Source organism: Onychostoma macrolepis, chromosome 18, assembly GCF_012432095.1.
Source record: "Onychostoma macrolepis isolate SWU-2019 chromosome 18, ASM1243209v1, whole genome shotgun sequence".
Lineage (NCBI taxonomy): Eukaryota > Metazoa > Chordata > Actinopteri > Cypriniformes > Cyprinidae > Onychostoma > Onychostoma macrolepis.
Genome location: NC_081172.1, coordinates 16,902,954 through 16,927,874, shown reverse-complemented (window position 1 = coordinate 16,927,874; position 24,921 = coordinate 16,902,954). Strand labels below are relative to the sequence as shown.

Genomic DNA, 24,921 nt, shown 5'->3' with positions numbered 1-24,921 from the left:
GATTGGCTCCCATGGCTCTCAGTCCCACCCCACTTGTCATAAAAATGTTAAGCTCTACTAACTTAAAAAAATTGAGTTCGTTTACTCAAATGTTTTGAGGCAATAAGTTGGTCTTGGTCAATGTGGATTTTTTTTTTTCCTGATTCAGACAAAACAACTTTTTCAAAGAAGTATTATAGATAGAGGACTAATTTTAGGCAGAATTGCAAAGGTTTGAAGTTAAAAATCTCTTCTGGATGGCCTAAACGTGAATAAACTTTCAGCAAATTTTTTAAAACGCCAGGAGCGTGCCGAGCGCTGAGCGTCTTTTCCGCGCTGAGCGCTGCATTCGGGCGTTTTTTGCTCTTCACTGTCACTTTTCAGTCAGCTAACCAGTCACAGTGGAGGAGGGGCGGGACTACCGATTGTACTAAGGCTGAACAACAATGGAGAAGTTAATATTGCTTGTCTCCGAGTATTTATTTCTTTACTAGATCGAATTGCCGGGCTACCATAATGTTATGAAACACAATGTTTGGAGAAACATTTCATTCGCGATTCGTCTGTCATTACTTCAGCGGCTATTCCGTATCATTTGCTCTGTTTTATTTTGTGAAACCTTACTAAGTATATGGAATAACCGTTTTATAAAAGCAATAAGCCCCGTGAAGCCGTGGTTTATAGTGAATTTATAACAGCTAAGGGGTGTTGGACGCGAAGAGTGCCTAAACAATGCCCCTTAGCTGTTATAAATTCACTGTAAACCACCTACGGCTTCTTGGGGCTTATTGCTTTATAACTGTTCTTGGCCTTTATAACTTTGGTGTTGTATCAGTGTACAGTATATGGCAGGGATCTGAAAGGAGGTACCAATTGCAGAATGACTGACAAAGGTTTATTGACAGAACAGACTGATACAAGAGAGTAGAGAGGTACACATGTAATACAACATCAAGAACACCGTAAACAATGAGACAGCTGGAGAAGACCACTGGAACGGTCTCGGACAGCAACTGGCAGATTACAATAGCAGCAAAAGGAGTGGCAAGACTAGGCAGATAGAGGACCAAACAAAGCACCATAGAGTCGAGCTCAGATACTTGTTGACTGCCGACTCCGAAGCAGACCAAGTGCCAGGCATGGAGAACCAGCGGCAGGACTCACAGGAACAGGTCCGGACAGGACTTCTAACACAAAGAGACAAGACAGGACAAGACTCCACATGAACACAAATTACTCCCAAGCAGGCAGGGGGGATGGATAAATAAAGCAAAAGAACTAATAAAAAGGAGTGTAACAAAACAAAACAAAAATAATTACTAATATAACCAACACAACTAACCTAAAGAATAGCAAACAAATGCAAAACAAGAACTGAATAATTACTACAATAAAAGCAAAAGGCAAAAACAAACAACGCAAAACAAGGAGCAAGACAAGAACATGGATCTACAAAGGACTAGACAAGACAAGGACACAAGACCAACCAGACAGGGAGACAGAAACACATACTCAGTCACATCCACAGGCAGAGACATAGACAGTAACAGAAGGGGTGAGAATGACAACCAACCAGCAAAGACAATAGGTCAAGGGGCCTATAAATAGGGAGGAAAGCACACGAGGAACAGGTGAAAGCAATTACACTAACAAGGACTCAACAAGTGCTAACAAGAGGGTGTGGTAAAGATGAAACAAGGAGGAGGGACTAGAGAAGCACATGGCTGACAAAAACAAAGCCATGTGCTAACACAAGACAACAAACACAAGGCAAACAGAGTATATGCAGTATATTTGAGTTTAGTAGAAGTTTAGAATTTAATACTGGAATTTAACAAGTACTAGAAGTATGTGATTAGAAAAATGTTTGTAGAATGGTAACATATAGGAGCTGATATGGTTTCACAGTCTGACATATTCATTTGTATTTGCATTTAGAGACCTGGAGAAACAGAGACAGGGGTGAAACTTGTCATTTGTTTTCAATGCTTATTCAAGGTTCTGTGGTTTTAAACATTGTCCTGACAGTCATCTTTGTGTGTGTGTGTGTGTGTGTGTGTGTGTGTAGTAGTAGTAGTAGTATTAGTAGTAGTAGTAGTAGGTAAGCATTTGAAAATTGCATGATATAAAAGAGATTAGCTCTGGTAGTGTATTCATTGGTCCCGCTTTATATTAGGTGCCCCTTAACTACTATGTACTTACATCAACAACAAAAAAAGTACAATGTACTTATTATGTTCATATTGTGCTGCTATCAAGGTGGGATACGGGTAAGGTTAGGGACAGGTTCCGTGGTGTGGGTAGGTTTAAGGATGGGATAAGGTGTAAGGGATTAGTAACAGTGTAATTGCAAATGTAATTACAGAAATTAATTACAGATGTAATTATATGCAGGTATTTGTTTAAATATAAGTACAATGTAAAAGCATGTATGTACACAATAAGTGCATTGTATCAAATGATTAATTTAAATGTAAGTACAAAGTAGTTAAGGCCACCTAATATAAAGTGGGACCTGTTCATTTACTCTTTTCCAATCATAATACAGCCTTTGTTTTAAAGATCCTCTTACAGACTGCTATTTGTTGTTTCCATGTGCCAGTGTTTGCATACAATCTTCACAACCCCACTGCCACCAGTTTGTTGACCGTTTGTAGGCTCCTCGTCCCTGCTGTCTTCCCTCGGCGAAATCTGACGTTTGAGCAAAAATCTGTCAAACACAAACATGATCACTAAATAACAAGCAAATTTTTATGCTTTTGATACTAATGTTGTATTCTCAGTCTGGTTCATCTATATTCTTAATCTTCATTAAAAGTGACTCATTTGTTGATTTTCATTTATTTATTTTTTTTTTTTGCATTAAAGTGCTGAGTTTATTAGCAGCTGTAAAGGAAAGATGCCTGGAGGATGAATAATAAATCTTTTACCTTTGATGGCTGACTCATGATGGTTTTTGGCGAAGACACACTCTCAAGGATGAGATAATAGGTAATATTACCGATAGACAGAATTACCGGCCCGAGTCGAGCCCGTCTTTTTTTCCCCTTTCTCCCAAATCAGATTATAATACTGTTTCAGCTATTAAAATAGTTTAGTTTTGTATGTAATGGCAAAGTGATTATATTTCATTTTGTTTGTTTTTTTGTTCATTTAGAAAAACGTTTGGAGCAAGTTTTTTCTTTCTTAAACTCTCGTGCTTGTCATATGACACACAGCGGCCACAATACCACTGTATAACTGATATAGTTTATATTCCCAAAATATATCACGAAATATTCCCAGAATATATCATGAAATATCTCGAATCTCAAATATGTAAGTAAATGCATTTTGCACCTTTATAGATTATATTAGTTGATCTATAATGGGCAATGGGCAAAGTAAGTTAGCCTAATAGTGTAATATTAACTTTGCATAAAAATCCATCTTTTTACTTAAGTACCAGATGTCATACCATAAAATGAGCGTCATACCATAAACATATAATACGACTGACTTTGTATTTTATGTGGATTTAAAACATTGTAAGTTACTAATTAGCCCATAACACTTTCATTGTACAAAAAGAGCAAAGAACGTTTACATTATCAAAGAACATTTTCACTTCAGTCCAGCGGGTTCAAGCACTCTCAAAAACTCCCATAATAATCTCTAAAGCTGTTTACACTGTAAAATTAATATCTTACTTACATTCGTACATCTTCACTTTGTTATTTCTGAGGAGAGAATTCAGTCAGCGAGTGCGCGCGGTGACGAAATAGCGGCGCTTCGGCGATGACTCATCTGAACGCTTCTGATTGGTCCATGCATTCATAAACTCAACAGAATCGTATGGGATTGGTTATGATACGCAGTGCAAGTATAATGCACAGGGCAAGCTTGTTGACAGGGTGGCATTGCTGGGGCTTTTTGTCAAGCTTCAGCATATAGTGCGGGCATTTGAACGAAGAACTCTTCAGCTGCGCTGACGGCTCTCTGCTGCTGCGGGACACTAAACACCGTCGAGCCGCTTTTCACAGTCGCGGCACGGTCTCGTGTTGTTTCCACCAGCGCGGCAATTTTTTTCAGCACTAATTGATGGATGTCTAAAATATTAAAATAAGGAGAAGACTAAAACAGGACCGAGGCCCGGCCTGCGTCTGAACTAAGACGTGAAAATTGGCCCGATTGAAGCCCGACCCTAGAGGCGTAAAAAAGTCGGGCCCGTTGGGCCCGGGCTGAAATGCATGGCTCCAGCTTTCCCCTCGGTAGAAATCACATCCCCCCATCGTCGGGCCCATAGAATCGTCCTAACCTAACAATGTAATGACATAAAAAATACTATTTTTTTCCTTAAGTTTTTTTCCCTGGTCTCAGGAGGATATGAGGATATATATATAGGGTGAATTCGGTTAATCTGGGACATTTTTTGCAATTTTGACTTCTGCGATTTATTTCGATATCTATCTAACACATTAGATCAACACACTAGACTTTTCTGAAATCCCTAAGATGTTTTCTAACCACACCAGAAGAAATAATGTAGATATTATGCCCAGAGGAGACATGCAACACCTATTAAGTGTTTTTGTGCCCCCCCCCCAAAAAAATTCTGCCTGAATTTGATAATCTGGGACAGGTCACTCTGTAATCTGGGACATATGTATTAGGCCTAAAAAAAAGCCTATATTCACCATACTTTATGCATGCCAAACACAATATCACCAATAGCTCCCTTCATTCTACTCTCATTCCATTGGTTTAGCTTCTTCGTATTTCTCTTATTTACCTCTCTCTCTCTTCCTCGCTCTTTCTGTTGCCATCTCTTTTCCTGACGCTGTGGTGCCATTGCATTTTGCATTTTGTCAAGCAAAGCTGATTCAAACACTTGTGAGAGATTCACAAGGAGAGAACTGAAGCTGGAGTCAGTGCATCAAGAGTCACCACACTCAGACGTCTTCAGGAAAAGGGCTACCAAGCCACTTCTGAACCAGAGACAACGTCAGAAGCATCTTAACTGGGCTGTGGAGAATAAGAACTGGACTGTTGCTCAGTGGTCAAAAGTCCTCTTTTCAGATGAAAGTAAATTTTGCATTTCATTTGGAAATCAAGGTCCCAGAGTCTGAAGGAAGAGTGGAGAGGCACAGAATCCATGTTGCTTGAAGTCCAGTGTGAAGTTTCCACAGTCAGTGATGATTTGGGCTGCCATGTCATCTGCTGGTGTTGGTCCACTGTGTTTTCTGATGTCCACAGTCAACGCAGCCATCTACCAGGAAATTTTAGAGCACTTCATGCTTCCTTCTGTTGACAAGCTTTATGGAGATGCTGATTTCATTTTCCAGCAGGACTTGGCACCTGCCCACACTGCCAAAGGTACCAAAAGCTGGTTCAATGACCATAGTGTTACTGTGCTTGATTGGCCAGCAAACTCGCCTGACCTGAACCCCATAGAGAATCTATGGGGTATTGTCAAGAGGAAGATGAGAGACACCAGACCCAACAATGCAGATGAGCTGAAGGCCACTATCAGAGCAACCTGGGCTCTCATAACACCTGAGCAGTGCCACAGACTGATCGACTCCATGCCACGCCGCATTGCTGCAGTAATTCAGGCAAAGGAGCCCCAACTAAGTATTGAGTGCTGTACATGCTCATACTTTTCATTTTCATACTTTTCAGTTGGCCAAGATTTCTAAAAATCCTTTCTTTGTATTGGTCTTAAGTAATATTCTAATATTTTGAGATACTGATTTTTGACTTTCATGAGCTGTAAGCTCTAATCATCTAAATTAAAAGAAATAAACATTTGAAATATATCAGTCTGTGTGTAATGAATGAATATAATATACAAGTTTCACTTTTTGAATGGAATTAGTGAAATAAATAAACTTTTTGATGATATTCTAATTATATGACCAGCACCTGTATATTAACCCTTGTCATTAGATTTATAAAGTCCCTAAATGCATATTTCCCCCATTTGAAGACTGTCCCAGATTACCCAAAGCATGCTGTCCCACATTCTCAATCATATTTGATAATGTGGGACGACAAAAAAATGTTTGAAAGAAATAAAACTAAAACACATTTTCAACACTTTAATACATATTTTGTTGCTTGAATAGATCACAAACATAATTTGACAACAATTAGGAACATTGTCTTATTTATGACAGATTTATGTCCTTAACATTAATCTAGTCAGAATCCTATGTCATTGACCTTGTCATGTAATTCCCAGCGGAGCTTCTTGATTGACAAGACAGTGCCCCAGCCCCTTTCTGTGGAATCACCCCCATGAAGTCAAGTGATTTTTGTCACATGACATCCATGCTAAAATGATAGTAAAAGTCCTGTTGACTAAAATTGATTAGAACAGGAAATAAACACACTGGAGTTTAGGTGTCCCAGATTACCCGAATTCACCCTATATATATATATATATAGTGCTGTCAAATGATTAATTGCGATTAATCGCATCCAAAATAAAAGTTTTTGTTTACATAATACAGTATATTTGTGTATATATACTGTAAATACACACACATGCATGTATATATTTAAGACAAATATGCTATGTTTATATATGAAATATATATATATAATATGAATTATATGAATATAAATATATGCATGTAAATATATGTAATTTTTTCAAAATTAAAGGTGTGTGTTTGTGTGTGTGAGTATTTATATATACATAATAAATATACACAGTACACACACATATATTATGTAAACAAAAACTTTTATTTTGGATGCGATTAATCGTTTGGTATATATGTATAAATATATGCAAGTGATCTCTGATGAATCCTAAGGTTCTGGGCATTGGAAACCATGTGGAAAACATACAAAAGGCCTTTTGACCCGTCACACCTTAATGGAGGTATTTAACCATAAAATGGAAGGATCTTGACAATATCATGCACTGTAAAAAAATGTAAAGCAGTTTCAACTAATTATTTAGTAACTACTTCCATAGAAATTTTACGTTCAGTCAAGTTCTGTCTTCAAAGTGTTGCCTGAATTGTTATTTTTTAGTTGGCTCAACCTTTACTGAAATAGTTTTATAGTCCATTCAACTAAAATGTTTTAATTGGTCAAACATTTATAAAACTACAACAAATTGTGTCAATTAAAATGTAACCGTTTATTCCATGTGTTTCATATGTTACCTCAACTAAGATTTATTATTTGGGCACCATAAGAAATTGCTGTGTAACTAGTTATGATATTTTATACTGAGTTTAAGAAAATTATTATCTGGTGTCTATCAATTACTAAAACACACATTATAACACATAATAGCCTTTATTTAATAACATTCTGCATTTGTATGAATCATGCAGTGTATGAATCGCCAAGGATCACCATTTCAGATAAAAATCTTTACTGAAGAAAAAAAAAATAAAAATACTGACATCTGTGATGGCCTGAGGGTCAGTAAAATAACAGAAGATTTACATTTTTGGGTGAACTATCCCTTTAAAGTGCTCCAGTTGTCAAACATTACATTTATAACGCAACTGCAAAATGTATTTTAAACATTTGTTTAATGAACTTAAAGACTGTTAAACAAAATGTTTGCAAACATAAATGAACCAGGTGTTACAGTTCAACTGAACTGAGTCAAGTAAAGCCCAGTCACTGTATTTATAAAAGGGCTTTTTACAAAACATTGTGTTCAAGCAGCTTCACAGTATTAAACAGAAAAATCATGTGTTGAAGGAATCAAAACTTTTTTGGCACACAATCCAATCGCACAACACAGGGAGCATTGAGGTTTACTGTTCATTAGTTGCAAGGATTTGTGACTGAACATGCGCATTTCATATTATAAATCCACCTCAAACAACAAAAATAATCTCAAAATATAACGGTCATGCCTGTTGTTGATAATGACGTTTTACAGATTGATTGATTGATTATTGTCCCAGTGTTTACTATGCCATGGTCTCTTTACCAGTGCAGGGACTCGTGTGCACGATCTAGTGATTCACTACCTAAGGAACTGACTGAGAAGTACCCTGCTATGATAACGGCTTGTGAAAGGATTCAGTTATTTATTCTCATTCTGAACAAACTCCTTCATTTAGGAGAACAGAAACGCCTTCTGGAATTAGCCCCGTTTGAAAAAGCAAGATTTCAGCGTGGCTGGTTCTTAGTCATGTTTAATGTCGTCTTTTAACTTCACGGGACAATTGCAAAAGTTCACATACGCAAAAACCCATTCAACACACACGTTAATTTCAAATGAGCGCATTACACGTTTTGTCGTATTAAGCATGAGAAATAAGTATTTGTATTAAGAAAGAGACAGATCTTTTCACTTAATAAAAAAAAAATTAAATAAAAAAAATTAAACACACGCCAAAATTAAACCAAAAATTCATTCTAGTAGCTTTTGACATTAAGTGTTTTATGTATTAAACAAGACCACGTTCCCTTCAGCTCATTTCCCTCAGACATTCATACAAGGCTTATTCGATGTTTTAATATATGTCGTACATTTGTGTATAAATATATACACGTTAAAAACAATTAAAATAAAATTCAGTACAAGTACAAAGTCAGTGCCACTTAACTTACCTGACGCATTATGTAATGGGGCCGACAAGACGAGAGGCATGCGGATCCATTTGCAAAGCTTTATTAGACAGAGACATGGTCATAACAGGCATGGCTCAAGCAGTGGCAAACAGGTATATTGAGGGCAAGACAGAGGAGTACTCAAGTCAACAGGCGTAATAAGTAGCTAACACTAGGAGACTGCTAACCGCTAGACAATACTCAGCAACTAAACCAGGTTCTGAGTGTGTTTTATGTGGTGTGTGTAATAGCTCTTAGGTGAGCATGTGATTGGTGACAGCTGTGTGATCAGTGCATTCAGCTGTGTATGTGCAATCAGTGCAGTCAGCTGAGTGTGTGTAATCAGTGCAATGGATGATGGGAAATGCAGTCCAGTGTGATGTGTGGTCTGATGATGGAGAGGCGACCTCTTGTGGCAGTCGGACAAAAGACCACAAACCAGATTCGTGACACATTGACTTGACATACACTTGACTTAGCATAGCCTAAATATTCATGTTTCTTCGGACAAATGACTTATAAAACACTTCTAAATATCCCAAACCTTGGATAAGCTGTACGTTTTTGTCAATACATTTAGTCTAAAAAATAACATTTATTCAGTGGCACTTACCTGACGCGTGAACTTGACAAGATGGCGACACTGTTTCTCCCGCAAAGTCACTCAGGCCAGGCGCGTGCGGAATGATCCCGGTGTTGACTAGATTAGTTTTTATTAGTTTAGTCAACATTAGCATAGCTAATTGTTGTATGTACATTAGCATAGCTAATTGTTGACTGGATTTGAAAATAACCGTTCATTCAATGTTTTTCAAATATATTTGTGTAGACTTAATATAATATGTCCCCTCAGCTAAGGCTAAGCAATAAAATTAGATCAACTTAAATATTTTGTTAATTGGATTTTTTATAGTGTGGTGCTGTATTCTTTCTCTGAGAAAAGACCTTTAAAATGGACTTCTGAGTAGGCATATGTTCCTGACCAATCAGTGTACATTTCTGACAGACTGATTGGAGTTATCATATTATTTCTGAAGTATTCTTTCTACTTTATATGTATTTTAATTGATAATTATTCATATTCAAACTTCATCTACACAAAACACCTAAGCCATATGATGATGAATGTACATGGCATACATAAAATATTTTGTTTATTCAAAATATAAATTACTCCAAAGCAGAAGGTAAGCATACAGAAAGGCAGAAGTCATGGTCATGTAGCCAGTTTATTGGGTGATTTATGATTTGGAGGGAAATATGCATGCACTGTTTGTTGCCTAACTAACCCCTGAGTACAGAGAGACTGTGTAAAGCATATTAAATGATGCAACTTTATTTTAAAATTCTACATTTATTAACACACTTTGACTGGCTGAAATTTTGTCAAAAAAATAATAAATAATAATTGTATATTTTTCTTATTTCTTTGCATTCCAATGTGATGTGCGACAATTCTCAGTTGATAAAATCAGTAAGATGTAATATTCTTTCAGTGCTCTACACTTGTCATTGCACTAAATCACCACACTGTTTTTTTTGTTGTTTTTTTTTTACATACGAACAAAAGGCCAAAGTTCAGACAGGCCAGCTGAGACATCATCTATTTCGAAAATGAATGACAGCTTTTCTAAACTGGCAAGCTTTTTGAAATGACTTGTCCAGGAAGACAAAAGCTGTACAAAGAGAAAACTGGAAAGCACTCCAAATCTGAATGACAGCAGTAACATTTTGGAGAATTACTGCTTTCCTCATGTGTCCCACATTCTGATATTATTCAAATCAGAGGCACAGAGTGTCTCGATAATTAAGCAATTTAAAGCTGTTATGTATGAATCCAAAATTAGTTTTTAATCAAAAAAGAATATGAGATTATAGAGATTATATGAGATTTACAGTAGCCTCAATTATCTTTTCATTTTTACAATTAGAGGTGATGATCGTAGGTGAGAATTTGGGTGAAAGGATGTCATCTTCACTTTTTTTTGTAGATTTTCACTTACTGTAAGTACTCCATTTTCTCTGCAAAATAATGCCTATGAGAAAAAGCGTATGACTAATTTTCTTTTCCTCTAATGGGTATTTATGAAAGACTTACTTTAGGGGATATATCACGTCACATTCACTTTTGTTTCACCAGTGGGTTGACGAATTGGCCGTCTGAAGAAATGACGTGCTGTCAGATTTCACTACGGTGGCTCATGAATTTTGCTCCAGGACACTTGTTTCTCCTCATCCACTCATAAAGGAGGGAAATTACCTCAATCAATCATGTCAGGGGCCCGACTGAGACCAGACTTCATTAGGTCAGCAGCTTGGACACCAATCATACTTATTTTTTATTTCCATTAGATTCTTTTTTGGATTTTCCCCTCATTCAGACCTGTAAACCGCACAGCTCCTGATGCATTGCAGTGATAGTCTCACTGGTCATTAAAGTGGAAATGAACAAGAGGCCTGTGTCTGAAGTCTTGTGTGTCAGTCAATATGGATTTCTTCATTGAAGCTTTGGTTAGGCTGTGCAGAAGTAAGAGGTGTTATTGAATGCCAGTAGGTAGCCACCCAATTGGCTCTTACACTCATGAAATTATGCCAATGGTCAATTCACATTTAAGTATAGCATACACCCAAAAAACTGTAATACACACCCTATGAGAAAATCTCCAATGAGCCAGCTATTTCCACAATGATGGTGTGTTTTTGTCCATATTTTTAGTCTGCGTCCCACCTCTCATCATCTCTCTCTCTTTCCTCCTCTCTCTTGCTCTGTGTCTCTGTGTTTCTCTCTCCATTCTGTTCTCTCTGCTGGTGCCAGCATGAGTTCTGGCCTGGGTGTGTTTTTGCTGCTCTCCTACCCGACAGCTTGACAGCGGGAAACTGACCGTCATTTTCCCCCTCAGCAAACAATTTCCCAGCCCATACCAAGCCCTGCCAGTTAACCCTATGTGTGCTCTCATGTTTACCTTTAGTGACCCCATATAAGCGCAGTTTTCTGTCTTGTGTTGGCATTTTACTGATTAAAACAAGATGTTTGGGGAGGGACACAAAAGGTTTTTTTTTTTTTTTAATAGCCAGCACCCTTTAGTTTGTCACAAACAAGGACCATGACATTTCCATTCTAGTGAGCATTCTAGAGTGCAACATGAGTAATTTTTGCGCCTGTTTTCCCTGAAAATAAAGACAGTGAATTTTAAATTAAATGTATGCACTGTAAAAACAAATGAGCTGATTCAGCTTAAAATAATTTGTAACCTGGCTGCCTTAAGATGCTGTGTTAGGTAAGCTAAGGAACGTATTGTATGCACATAGTTCTTTAAACCCTGAATTAATGGTTGGAGTGACAAAAATGAAGTCTGATCAACTTTGTATTTCAACTTTAATCAAATTTTTTTGGGGGGGCTATACCACAAAAAAAAAAAAAAAAGAGCCATAACAAACTTGAATCCCAGTTGGAACAACATAACATTAGTGAGGCCAACAAACTTTTATTGCTATCTTGCGTGGTACAAACATGAAAGCAAAATTAGTTTGAACTACACATCTTGTTGAATTAACTTATCTTATTAACTTATCTTACTTAACATATCTTATTTGAAATGTCATGTTTATTCAAAGAACTGAACTGTGTAACTAAATTTTGTTTTCAGTACTACATTAAAAATGATCCATGTACATATAAGACCATTCAGAATGCTATTTTATTCAATTACATTCAGCAAGGTGTAGCTGAACATTGTCAAATTTCATGTTTCTTCAAAACATTTATCGATTATACTGTATGAAAAATAGCACACATATAAAACCTTACCTTGAGGTGCTAAGGTTTTATATTTCACAATTTATATTTTCATAAATGTGCCACAAAAATAAAAACATATCAAGCGCTAAAAATCATATTAGAAACATATCAAGTGAATATCACTTGACATCAAATGTCAAACATCTAGTATGTTAAAAAACATTAACATCTCAAAATAATCAGAAAATGTAAAACAAGTAAGGGTTTATGTTAAGTACTAAAAGAAGTCCCATCAAACTGCCAAAAGCATTGGTAGATCACTAGAGGTGTAACAATATATTGTATTACAATCTACGGTCCCACTTTATATTATTAGGTGGCCTTAACTACTGAGTACTTACATTTAAATTAATCATTTGGTACAATGCACTTATTGTGTACATGCATGTGTTTACATTGTACTTATATATTTTTAAAATACCTATATGTAATTACATCTGTAATTAATTTCTGTAATTACATTTAGAATTACACTGTTGACCCATCCCTTACACCTTAACCCACCCTTAAACCTACCCATACCACCAAACCTGTCCCTAACCTTACCCATATCCCACCTCAATAGCAGCAAAAGTGTTTTGCAATACAATATGAACACAATAAGTACTTATTTTTTGATGTAAGTACATAGTAGTTAAGGCCACCTAATATAAAGTGTGACCCAATATACAATACAAAAATGCAACAATATATGTATTGTGGATGTGGACAATTGCAAAATTCTGTGTTTACCATATTTGATGTGCTCAAGACATAAAGCATCACCATGTATCTACAGAAAATTGCTACATTAATAGATGACTTTTGTGTTTTATATAGCCTACTTTTTGAAGTGTGGACTTTCAATTGAGGGACAGAAATATTAATTTGAAATATTAATCTAAATTGTGTTTAGAATTGCTATTTTTGGGTGAACTATCCCTATTAATCACACTGTAAAGTTAAGGGTCATTAACACAAACGCAGGGCAGTGTGATAAAAAAGCAATGCCTAGAGATGTGTCTTTTTAAGTAAGAAGCAAAAAAAAAAAAAAGTTAAAAATATAGGTACTTATGATGATATACTGAGGGAGGGCTGTGCAATTAATCGATTTCGGACTCCAACGACTATGAAAATACAGTAATCGAGATAAGACGATTATTGCGCCCCGTTCTGCCCCCTTTCCAGCGGTGTGCTTTCGTTCCTCCATAAAAGCCCAATTTCACATGCAAATCAATAAAATCATGTAAGGAGACTTTTGCAAAATGGGACATGCTTGATTTATTTAAATTGATTAGATTTATTCATGTTTTTAAAAGCGTGAAAGAGAACTTGTGCTTCCTCAGGAAGATTACTGTGTATGCGCTCAGAGACGGAACACAACACGGTCATGCACGTTAAAGTCATCTTTTAGCGCCTAAACCAGGGTCACTACTAGACTCGCTCCTGGAGGGCCGGTGTCCTGCAGAGTTTAGCCCCAACCCTAATTAAACACACCTGAAGGAACTAGCCAGCAGGGTAGTTCTTTACGACAACTTGCAGTGTTACATATCATCGAAGCTGAGAAAAGAGCACAACACTGCAGACAACAGGTAAATGCCGTTGTCGCTGTTTTCCATGTTCGTGGAGTAAATAGGGTGAAGTTAGCTAAAATGGGCTATCAGGTCAAATGGGCCAAATAAGGTTGTAGTATCATATCTCTTTAAATTTTTACAGAAAATCACAATAACTGATCTTGCATTGTTGCTTCAACACTTGTTGACATGTAACAATAATTTTTATTGGCCTGAGTTTTTTTTAAGGCAGGCAGGGCAGAGTGTTACATGAAGCTGTCAGAGAAATTGTAAGGTAATTGAGCCTGACATAGTAAATTTCATTAATCACTAATAAGGGTTCTAAAGCAATTATAAGTAAGCTTACCAACAAAGCAAAGGTTTATGAACAATGTTTTGACATGCTTTTTCATATAAAAAAACTTTCATTTAAAATAGAAACTTCGATTTTTTGTGAAAAAGGTCATTTTAGGTAGACATGGCTGGTTAAGCTAAAATGGGCCGCATACACACACACTTTTACACAGAAATTGAGGGTGAAAATAGGTTTATAGGCCTAGATATGTATCCATACAAATTCTTAACAGTCTTTAAAAAATATATATAAGCATACACACACATACATGCACACAAAAAGACACCAATGCACAGAAACTATACAACATGATCAGTTCATTTTTAATTGCATTGTTTAATGAAATATTCATTCAACTTTCTATTCAATGAAATGCATTTATGGTGTTGCTATGGCACACTAAAGGCAATAGTGTCAATTTACTGTTAAAAATAAAATGATTTAAGCTGAAATTACCTGTGTTGTTCTCTTTTTATATTGGCCCATTTTAACTGAACAGCTGGCCCATTTTACCTGAATGTTGTGCCGTGGCTCAAGAAGGTACCTGCTGATACTCCAACTCTCATAATTTTAAAACTTTTATACTTTTACACATTTAAAAAATATAAATATATTTAAGAGACCCATGCTAATTAATTTATAAGAATATCATTAGATCTCATGTATAGCTTATTTGATGGTATTATAAGTCATTTACAAAACGTGGTCCATTTTAGCTGACTTCACCCTATGTTTACATGGCTTGTTTAAAAATGCCGGGTAGCCGGTGTTTCGCTTGCGTTTGGCCAATCAGTGTACACTTACGTCACTGATAGTCAGGCACTTGCAGAAGGGGGTTTGGGGGCTCGAGCACCTGCCCTTTTTCAAAATTATTCAAAAGTGCCCCTCTCGGACAAATAGGAATGATATTTTGGTCAATAAAACTAAATGCATTTGAATTCTAATTAACATGACAATTTGTACAAAACAGTAACTAATTGCTCAAAAGTCAGAAAATTCCTGTTTATTTTTACATAGGCTATCTGTCAATCTGGCTATCTGAGGCGTAGGCTAGATACGGGATGCTGCATTTTGCTTGATGACTGATATTCCACAGTCTGTTCGGAAACTTTCGAGCCATATATGGTTCTTGTTTCAGTGAGTGTCTATGGATCGACGGAAGGAAAAAATAAACCAAACAATATTTTAAAAAATTTTCATCAATAATCAAAGCTAGTGTGTCGATTTAATTAAAAATTCATATATTACATATTTTAGAATAATACATAATTCATCAATGCCCATTAGTCATGTAGCAATAATACACCAATCAATCATGATCTGGCACAAGAAGTTCAAATTTAATTGGACAATATGTGAAGTGGAGCGGTTATTTTCTGTTCTTATTCATAAATCGGTTGAAAATTACATGGGACAGGCAAGCTTATTTGTGGAGCGGTCTGGATCTGCGGTTTGTCTCATTTTATAAATCAAATTACATCGCTGGGAAAATGTATACTAAATGACTACAAAAGCACTGCACAAAACCGTGCAGCGTCAAAAGTTGCAATAATGGTAATCAGCTATTCAATTCACTTTTTGTGTATGATATTATACACCGTTTACTATTTGAAACTGTCATAGTTATTTAAGCCCAAGTGCCCAAGCTACTGGCCCGTTATGTGAAGTGTAGGCTGGCGAAATGGTGACTTGAAAGGACTTTATTATATTACCATTTTTGATAATTATGCAGCGTTGTGAAAGTGTCTTATGCTCATCAAGCCTGCATTTATTTGATCAAAAATACAGTAAAAAAACTGTAGCCTAATATTGTGAAATATTATTACAATTTAGAAGAAATGTTTCTATTTTAATTAGGGGTGTCAATGTTAACGCGTTAACGCATGCAATTAATCAAAAATTTTTAACGCGTTAATATTTTTTTAACGCAGATTAATAGTTTGATAAGGTTTGACCCCAACTTCCCGTCATCGCAGCGCGGAAGGTTATCTATCATTGTGTGATGAGGGTACAGCGAACCAGTGTTGCCAGGGTAACGTTAGCGGCACAAGTGGGCTATTTTGAAAATACAGTCGCGGGAAAAATTACAGAGCCGTGGTTTGCGTTTTTTTTGGGCTACTTTTATAATGTACCGTGGCCGCCCAAAGTGTATATAGACAAATAAAAATTAAAATAGATCCTTTTACTAATGTGTATTATACTTGAAATGTATACCTGGCAACTTAAGAAAGGAGAGGCGGTAACATCACAAACAACGTGAGTTTCAGCAGAAATAAACATGACAACAGCCACTATAGATTATATAAGATAATAAACATGCGATTACGATAGATATGGTCTGTATATGATTTTTTTACGTCTGAAATGGTAATTTGTGCAGCGATATAAAAGGCTATAGCATATTTTAACAACAGTAAACGACCAAATTCCACATGTGATCGTAAAAGTAAGTTATTACAAACTCTTGATGGTGGTTTGAAGTGAGTTCTGAGTAAAAGTGTATTATTAATCTCATTAATTGTCTTATGTAGCATGATGCTAATGTTAGCTCTAATGCAGCTGCAGAACAGGTCCAATTCTTCTTCATAATGCATTTTGTCATAATACTTCACATAAGGTCGCAATAAATGTTTTGATGTATTTATTTAGAAATACTTTTGATAATAGTTGGGTAAATGTATCCTGGGATTGAAGCGATGTGGCTTGGTAAACGTTTTATTGCCAGTATAAAGGCTGATAATGGCTGAATAAAAACAAAAGAATAATGATAAAAGAATAATAAGGATTATTGTCTCATACCTGGCGGAAGTGTGAAAGGTTCTGTTTCCTTAAACTAGTGTGTCATGCATTTCTTACAGGTAAATCCTAGTATTTTAAATTTGTGATTAATCATGATTAATCACAGTCCACGACTGTGATTAACGCGATTACATTTTTTAATCGATTGACAGCACTAATTTTAATATACATTTATTTTAATAAAATATTTATTTCTGTGATTCAAAGCTGAATTTTCAGCATCATTACTTTATTCTTCAATGCATGGTCCTTCAGAAATCATTCTAATATGCTGATTTCAATGTTGGAAACAGTGGTGCTGCTTAATTTTTTATTTTTATTTATTTTTTATTTTTGGAACCTGTGATACTTTTTGGGGGTTTATTGATAAATAAAAAGTTAAAAAGAACAGAATTTGTTCAAAATAGAGAAGTTTTCTAACAATATCAATCTTTACTATCACTGTTTCTATCAATTTAATAAATCCTTGCTGAATAAAAACTAATTTCTTAAAAAAAATAAAATAAAAATACTGTTTTGATGCTATTTTATGTCTGATGATCATGTTTGATTACACGTGGAAGCATCTGTTGTTTAGGTTTCTTCTCCACTTGTGTTTTCTGGAAATTCTGTACAGAAGATGTGTACTAGCGCCCCCTACAATATAACAATGAAAACACCGATTCTAGGAGCACAAGTAGGCTATAGCACAAATATATTTAGACTTTTTCTAAGTATCAGTCAAGTATACTTAAATGTCATTTTAAGTATATTTCTGAAAAGTACATAAAGCCCATTTCCGAGAAGTACATAAAAAGTAGACTAAACTTACTTTCCTATTTTAAGTTTAAAAGAAGTATACTAATAGCACACTTGAACAAACTTCTTTTTCGTAAGGGTTTGAATGCTATAAAAAAAAATTAATGTGAACTATCCCTTTAAATGGTTTGTGTGATGTAAACAAAACTGTGATCAAATTTCAACCCACACATGTCAAGATCACTGCATTGAGAACTACTTTTCAATTTTACATTGTCTTCTATGGGATTTCTTCAGAAACACCTTTCCACACTCACTAATCAGCTGTGGATTTGATGGCTCATTAGCGAGTGAAAATGTCATGGATCTGTCTAGTGACAGAGTGCTTTCTCAGTGAATGTGACAGATCTGCTGATGCAGCTAACCGGAGGCTCATACCTCAAGTGCTGAAACACAAAAATAGGTCGGTCTGCACCATAGTCCTCTCTTTCAACTGTCTTCAATAGCTTAATGAGCTGCTGTCCTTTAGCTACACAATGTCACTCACATGGGTTTTCTAACTGTCATACTTTGGTGAGCCTTCAGCTCTTTGCTCCCAACACAAATTAAGACTCTGAGATAGCTGCACTGTACACTCAAACATGATGACAGGCTATATTTACAGTACTGCGCTGTCATGAGTGTCTTCCAAAAAGAAAAACAAAGGAACGTTTGTTCATTACTTATTTTAAAGCATTTTGAATCCAATGAAGCTTATGCACCACGGTATGGAAGGAAAAAGATTTTATAAATTGTAGAAATGTGTGATTCCCCTATTTACAAAAATTGTGGCAATAAAGAAGAAACATCATTCAGACCCATTCAACAGGATAATGGGAATTAACAAAAAATAAAAATAAAATAATTTTAAAATTGATTTGATCTTCACAAAAATCTTAAAGTGCCCCTATTTAGAATAGTTATTTTCAAATATTCATTCATTTCATGCAGTGTGTTATGTAGCTGTATGTGAATGTAAACAATCTTCAAAGTTGTAAAGCCAAAAGTGCACAAGAAATAAAGTTACTGTCTACCAAAAGAAAGAATCAACTCATCAGAAATTTGAATCACACTTCCATGATGGCTACACGTCATGGGGTAATACATTTGCGTAATGTCTGCCTATGTTCTATGTTGGCTGGCCGCAAACAACTTGACCTGCCCTCACTGTAGCTTGTTTGTGTGGTTAATATGCATGTCGAGAAGTCGCTGTGCCCTACGCTGTGAAAGTAAATTTGTTTTATTTTTCACTTCCAAAGGAGGCCGCAAAGAATCAGTGGTTATAATTATTATTATTTTTTTTTTCACTGTACCACAGCAATACAGCCCCAGTCTTTTCTATGTTCTCATCATTTTACTGATGACTGCTTCTCTAATCTCGGGAAGCGCAACGTGGGATTCACAAAACGCTTGCTCTTGAAAGATGGCTCAGTACCTTGTTTATTTAGACCAGCTGGCTGTACTGGATCACAGCGTGTATGTATGATAAATAATGCATGTTTATATTTTCTATCGAGTGTTCAAAATACAGAACTATGGCAATGGGCATATTTCTGACATGCGCTGTATGCGGTAGACCAATCACAACAGAACGGGCCATCTAACCAATCAGAGCAGAGTAGGCTCACGGAAAGGGGGGTTGAGAGAGACTGGGTCATATTTCATATTTCAAGAAAACAAAAGCTTTTTTTGACCTTGCATGCATGTAAAACTAGTGTAGGAGACTCCCAAAACAATATTAGGAACCTTAAAAATGGCATAATAGGGGCACTTTAAAAAATAAATAAATAAAAATAAATATATATATATATATATATATATATATATATATAATAAATCGAATGCTAACACAGTAATGAACACTAACTGGTAACATCCTTGAATAGCTGACTGAGTATGACAAACCCTATCGCTTTATAGAAAAAATAAAATATCATAAGAAAAACTGACTTATTGCTTGCCAAAAGTGGTTTCAAACTATACAATGAATAAAAAGAAAATAGCTTTTACATTAATTCTCAATTAACATTTTCCAAAGGCAAAGAATTTCTTTTTCCCCACCCTTGTTAAGAGCTGAAACAGGGTTAATGAAATGACTTTTGTCAGTGAAATGGCTAAATGACTTATTTTTCAGAGTTTCAAGCCTTAATTTTTCCATTTTTATGGAAAGTGCCTATTAGTGTTTCAGCTGCCCTGTCTCTCATAAGACTGCAGACAATACTGTATCTAGGTCATCTTATTCAGCTAATCAAAAGCAAGCAGCCATTTAACCTTTTGCGCCAGGCTTATGGTGGTTTCTAAGCAAACAGGGCTTTGGTTTTTAATTTTGAATAACCTATCTCTGCCTTTATCTCCAATGTAATTTCAGCCACAAATATGGGATTAGCCTTGCAAGGTCACTTTGTTTGGTTTGATAATTGTAAATCTTATTGTAATATTTCACACATCAGATTCAAATATTCCTCTCTGCAGAGGTGAAAAAAGACCAGGCTCTTTTCATTTTTAACAGGAATTCATAGGTTTATGTTTCTACATCAAGTTTCATCCACTATTCTGAGTATGAAAGTACTGAACTTGGCATGCAACCAAGTTTGGATTGTCAAATGAGGGCTAATGGGACTAATATAGCACCATTTCATCCCCCCACACAAGATAGCTTTTCCCACATGCCCCTGAGAAGATAAAGACTTGGCAGTGGATGCTAGCGGCCAAATGAATACAGGAGCTGGGGGAAATAGTGATGTTAATGAAAGCATTTTGGACAAAATGGCATAAAGCCTCCTTATCGTCACAGAGCGAATAATGTGTTAGTGTGACTTTGCCCTCAGCGAGCAGGCTCTTTTGCTTTCTCTCCTGCAGATCAAAGTGTAGGATCCAGGAGACAAGCAGCTCTGCTGCATACAGAGCGCTTGCTGGAGAGGGACGGAGGGCAAAATAAAATAGAAGAAAAGATTACTCAGAGCACAGATAAATGAAGAGAATAGAGGATGAGTCCAATGCAACTGCAAACAAGAAATGATTTGGAGTACAAAAGCAATGGCATTGTTTGTCTGTTTCATTCTGCTTGTTTTGAAATGTGTGACATGATGAAGGGAGATACTTACTGAAGAAGCTTCCTGCGCCAGACCGAGTAAAAGGGTTACAATGAGCTAAAACAACATGGATTTCTGAATTTATTCAAGCTAAGAACTCTTTGTTGACTCCCTGACACCACATATTGTGTAAACCGTGGCCTACATTTATATACTGTATTCTGTTATTATGCTTTCGTTGCATTGTCATTCAAATATTTATTTATGTAAAGACTTTTATACTTTTTATACATTTAATATAAATATATATCAATGTCATTTAACACAAAAATAATATTATTTATATAATATTTTATATTTAATAATTATCTTATATCCATATCAATATTACAATTTATCTTTATCTTTCAGTAATACCTTTTCACTAGTCATTCTACAATTTAGGCTACATTTCAAGTCCAATGATTATATTTAGATTTTTTTTAAACCAAATTCATATTTTATCCATTAAGGGAAAGCATATATACTGTACAGTATACAGTATATATATATATATATATATATTTGCAAGCTATTCAGTTTGCTTAAAACTGCTTTGATATCTCTTAAACTAGTTTTTGCAGTGTTTATATTCTATCATTTTGATCTTTTCATTGTTATTATATTTCTCCATATATATTTCAAGCTTTGGCAATATTGTATTTTTTACAGTCAGGCCAATAAAGCAATTTTGAATAGAATTGAATAGTTTTTGCAGTGTCTGTTTTAGAAGTGATCAGATCTCTAAAATTCATTTAAAATACTGAATAAAGAAATGTTAAAATTAACATGAACAATATTAAATATTTTTCTATTATTTCTAACTCTTAATACTTCAGATTAATTGTTTAAATTTAATTTTATATTTTATTTTATTCTGCTTACATCCAGAAAAGTTTCGTCAACTACTGACCAAACAACCCCCTGCAACTAAAAAGTGGTTAATCACAACACCATGTGACCAGCATCATGTTGTTAGTTTCCTCTGTGGTGGACATTTTGAACACATTATTATAAGTGTTTTTATAATGAAATTAAAGTGTATTTTATCTACAATAACCCTGTGTCAGCTGGTACATTGTTATAGTTTGCAATATACATATTATTTTAATTCAGATATATATTAATTTAGTAATTTGACAAGGTCTGCCAGTCAAAATGGTGAACAATGAACTAACAATGCATGAATTATTTTATATATAATTTTATAAAATGTATTAATATTTAACATATGAAGAGTTTGGTTCCAAAACACGATAAACACAATTTAAAAAATAAAAATAATAATTTAGTTAACACCAAAATCATTATTGTATCTGGTCGGTATTGAAAAGTCAATTTTTAATTTTACGCAAAATGCGATATCCATTGTGTTATTCTGTCATGTTTAATCCCTTTTTTTCCCAAACCACGACAAACGCAAGTCTCCCTTCTCTGCAGAACGCAATATATCCGCTCAACCAATCACAGCGCACCATTCCACACACTGTAGACCGTAATGGCGCCGCTTTGAATAAACCCGGCATCCGAGTTTTCCTCATCTACTTTGTACTTTGTGATCAACAAACATACAAAAAGGGCTTCACGATAAATCGCATGTGATTGTCATGCGCATCTCGACAGTAAAGCCGGTTTTGAGCAAATCTTTAAGCAAAACTTCATCACGTGCTTTCAGATGGGGCAGCATTTACTTTTTTTTTTTTTTTTTAGATTACTAACAAGCATTTACCAATACTTAAAGTACTTTTTCTAAACTCTTAACACAGCAACACACCTACATCACACAATTAGCCAATTAGTTACAGTTTTTCTTGATTGCTAACACACAATTCATGAAACAATTCACCATTTTCTCACAACTATAAACACAATCACAAATCTACACACCAACTTGTGCAAACTTCAAACTTCCAGGTCAAAGTCAAACATTTTAGTCAAAAACATATTCTCTTTTGTCAGAATCTAATCTTTGGCCTCAGATGACACACAAAGCTGTCAAATACACAGATTATTTTCCTGACTAGAGAACACTAGTGAGATCAATTCAAAACACTGTTAGAAAAACCTCCTTTTGGGAAACAGGAATCCTGCTGTGACTGTTACAGTATGCAGCATAAATAGAGTCCCAGGGAAAGCAAGAGCTGATAAAATGTAAAAACTGTAACTTGAATGCAATGTAAGTCGCTTTGGATAAAAGCGTCTGCTAAATGCATAAATGTAAATGTAAATGTAAATGTGCAGATAAAGTGAAATTCAGTAATAAACTGTAAGAAAAGTTTACATTGCACTACTGTAAAGTGATCCTACAGTAGATGAAAATCACTAGAAGAGAAAAGTTCAAAGACCAAACAACTGAATATACAGTAAACACACAGACACTAGTCAGACCGCTAGTAAAAGTGTAACTGTGAATTTGATCCAGTCTCTTTCAGTCAATATCACACATACAGTAGTGTAAATTTGTACTTTTGAAATGGATATATGGCATACATAAGAAACTCAGCCTTCTGCATTTCAGTACAGTAACCATCATCTAAACTGTTGCCATAGTTTACATCAGGTAATACTAACAGAGTGCAGTGTTATTTTGACAACATGACTAAGCATAATCTTGTTTGTGAACAATGAAACAAGGACTTTTTGTTCTGATGGCACTAATATGTTCATTGACAAATACTTACTTTTGAGAGATGAACTAAAGATTTTGAGTAAGTGACAGGCTTTTGCAGGTAATCCATTGTGTGGTGCTGTTTGCACAGATTGTTTTGAGAAATGCACACTTCTTTGCCAGTATTACAGTTAGGATAATTTGAGAAATGCACCAAAGTGACAAACAAAAACTGTAGGTTTTGAACAATGGATGCAAACAATGTATTTCCTTTCTTTCTTACTGTGTAATACTGTATTCACAACCACGAATGCTTACAGTTAAAAACAAAAGTTTGTTTTCAATCTTGCGTTCATGTTTATCATGATTTTTTCATGGAATTTTTAATCTTTCTGCCAATTACTTTCAATCTTGTACAGAAATGTACACAGGAGCTCATGAAAGAAGAGCTTTATGTTTTGAATGAATGTGTGTATATGATATATCCAAAAATATAGTATTATGGCGAAAGTGTTTGCAACGTAAGACAAATGTTTGATTTTTAGATATGTTTGTGATATTTTGAAAGCAGTGCTTCATTTTGCAAGAGATGTGAGGCATTTTGCATTTTGTGTGTGCAATTCGTGGATTTGCGTGTAAAGTTTTGAAAAAGAGAGGCATAGTTTTGAAAATGTGTGTAAGCAGTTGAAAAAAACTGTAATCAGCAACAAATGACCTTTCACCTCGTCCCCTTCATTTTTCTTTTCTCCTCCTATTCCTCTTTGTCTCCAGGATTCATTTTCCAAAACACCTAACCACCTGTGCTCTTGTTCACATCATCCTGAGATTCTGACTGCTGTGTCATCAGTTTTGCTACTGAAAGTTCACACATGGGGAAATGTGTGCTATTTGTGTTCATTTTGTGATTCTTGAGGTAGTTATATTGTGTGTTTGAGTTTTCTAAATGAGAACCTGGTTAAACCTTTGCAAGAAAACACTGAGCAAGTTGGAGCATGTGTGAAAACAGGTGAAATGTGTTAAAAGTTTTGAGAAACGTGTCTTTGTTTCAAGAATTTTATGAATGTTTTGGAAAATTGTGCCAAATTAATCAGTTACAGTGTTTTAGCAATCGAGAAAAACTGTAACTTTCTGGCCAAAAGCACATTTTGTAAAAATAAATACAAACTCAACATTTCAAAATGCTGAATACCTTTTTCTACATATACTAACTCTATCAAAGCACAGCAAACCCAATTCAAAATTGAGTCATTTGATCAAAACATTGGCACTGGTTTTCTATCCAGTAGGAACATACAATCAATCATAATGCATAGACTGTCAAAATGATAACAATTAATGGCATTACAAAAACTGCATTACTTGTCATGTCTCAGTTCTCGATTGCTAACACACAATTCATGAAACAATTCACCATTTTATCATTTTAA

At 35.3% G+C, this 24,921-nt stretch overlaps 1 long non-coding RNA gene across 1 annotated transcript; it reads right to left on the bottom strand.

Annotated features, from left to right (window-relative positions):
* Positions 1-867: 867 nt before the first annotated feature.
* LOC131524804 (uncharacterized) lies at positions 868-3,745 on the bottom strand. Its single transcript, XR_009267078.1, has 3 exons — positions 3,673-3,745; positions 2,552-2,689; positions 868-1,166 (listed from the first exon to the last, which is right to left on the bottom strand). It is a non-coding gene; the product is annotated as an uncharacterized LOC131524804 (long non-coding RNA).
* Positions 3,746-24,921: the final 21,176 nt, after the last annotated feature.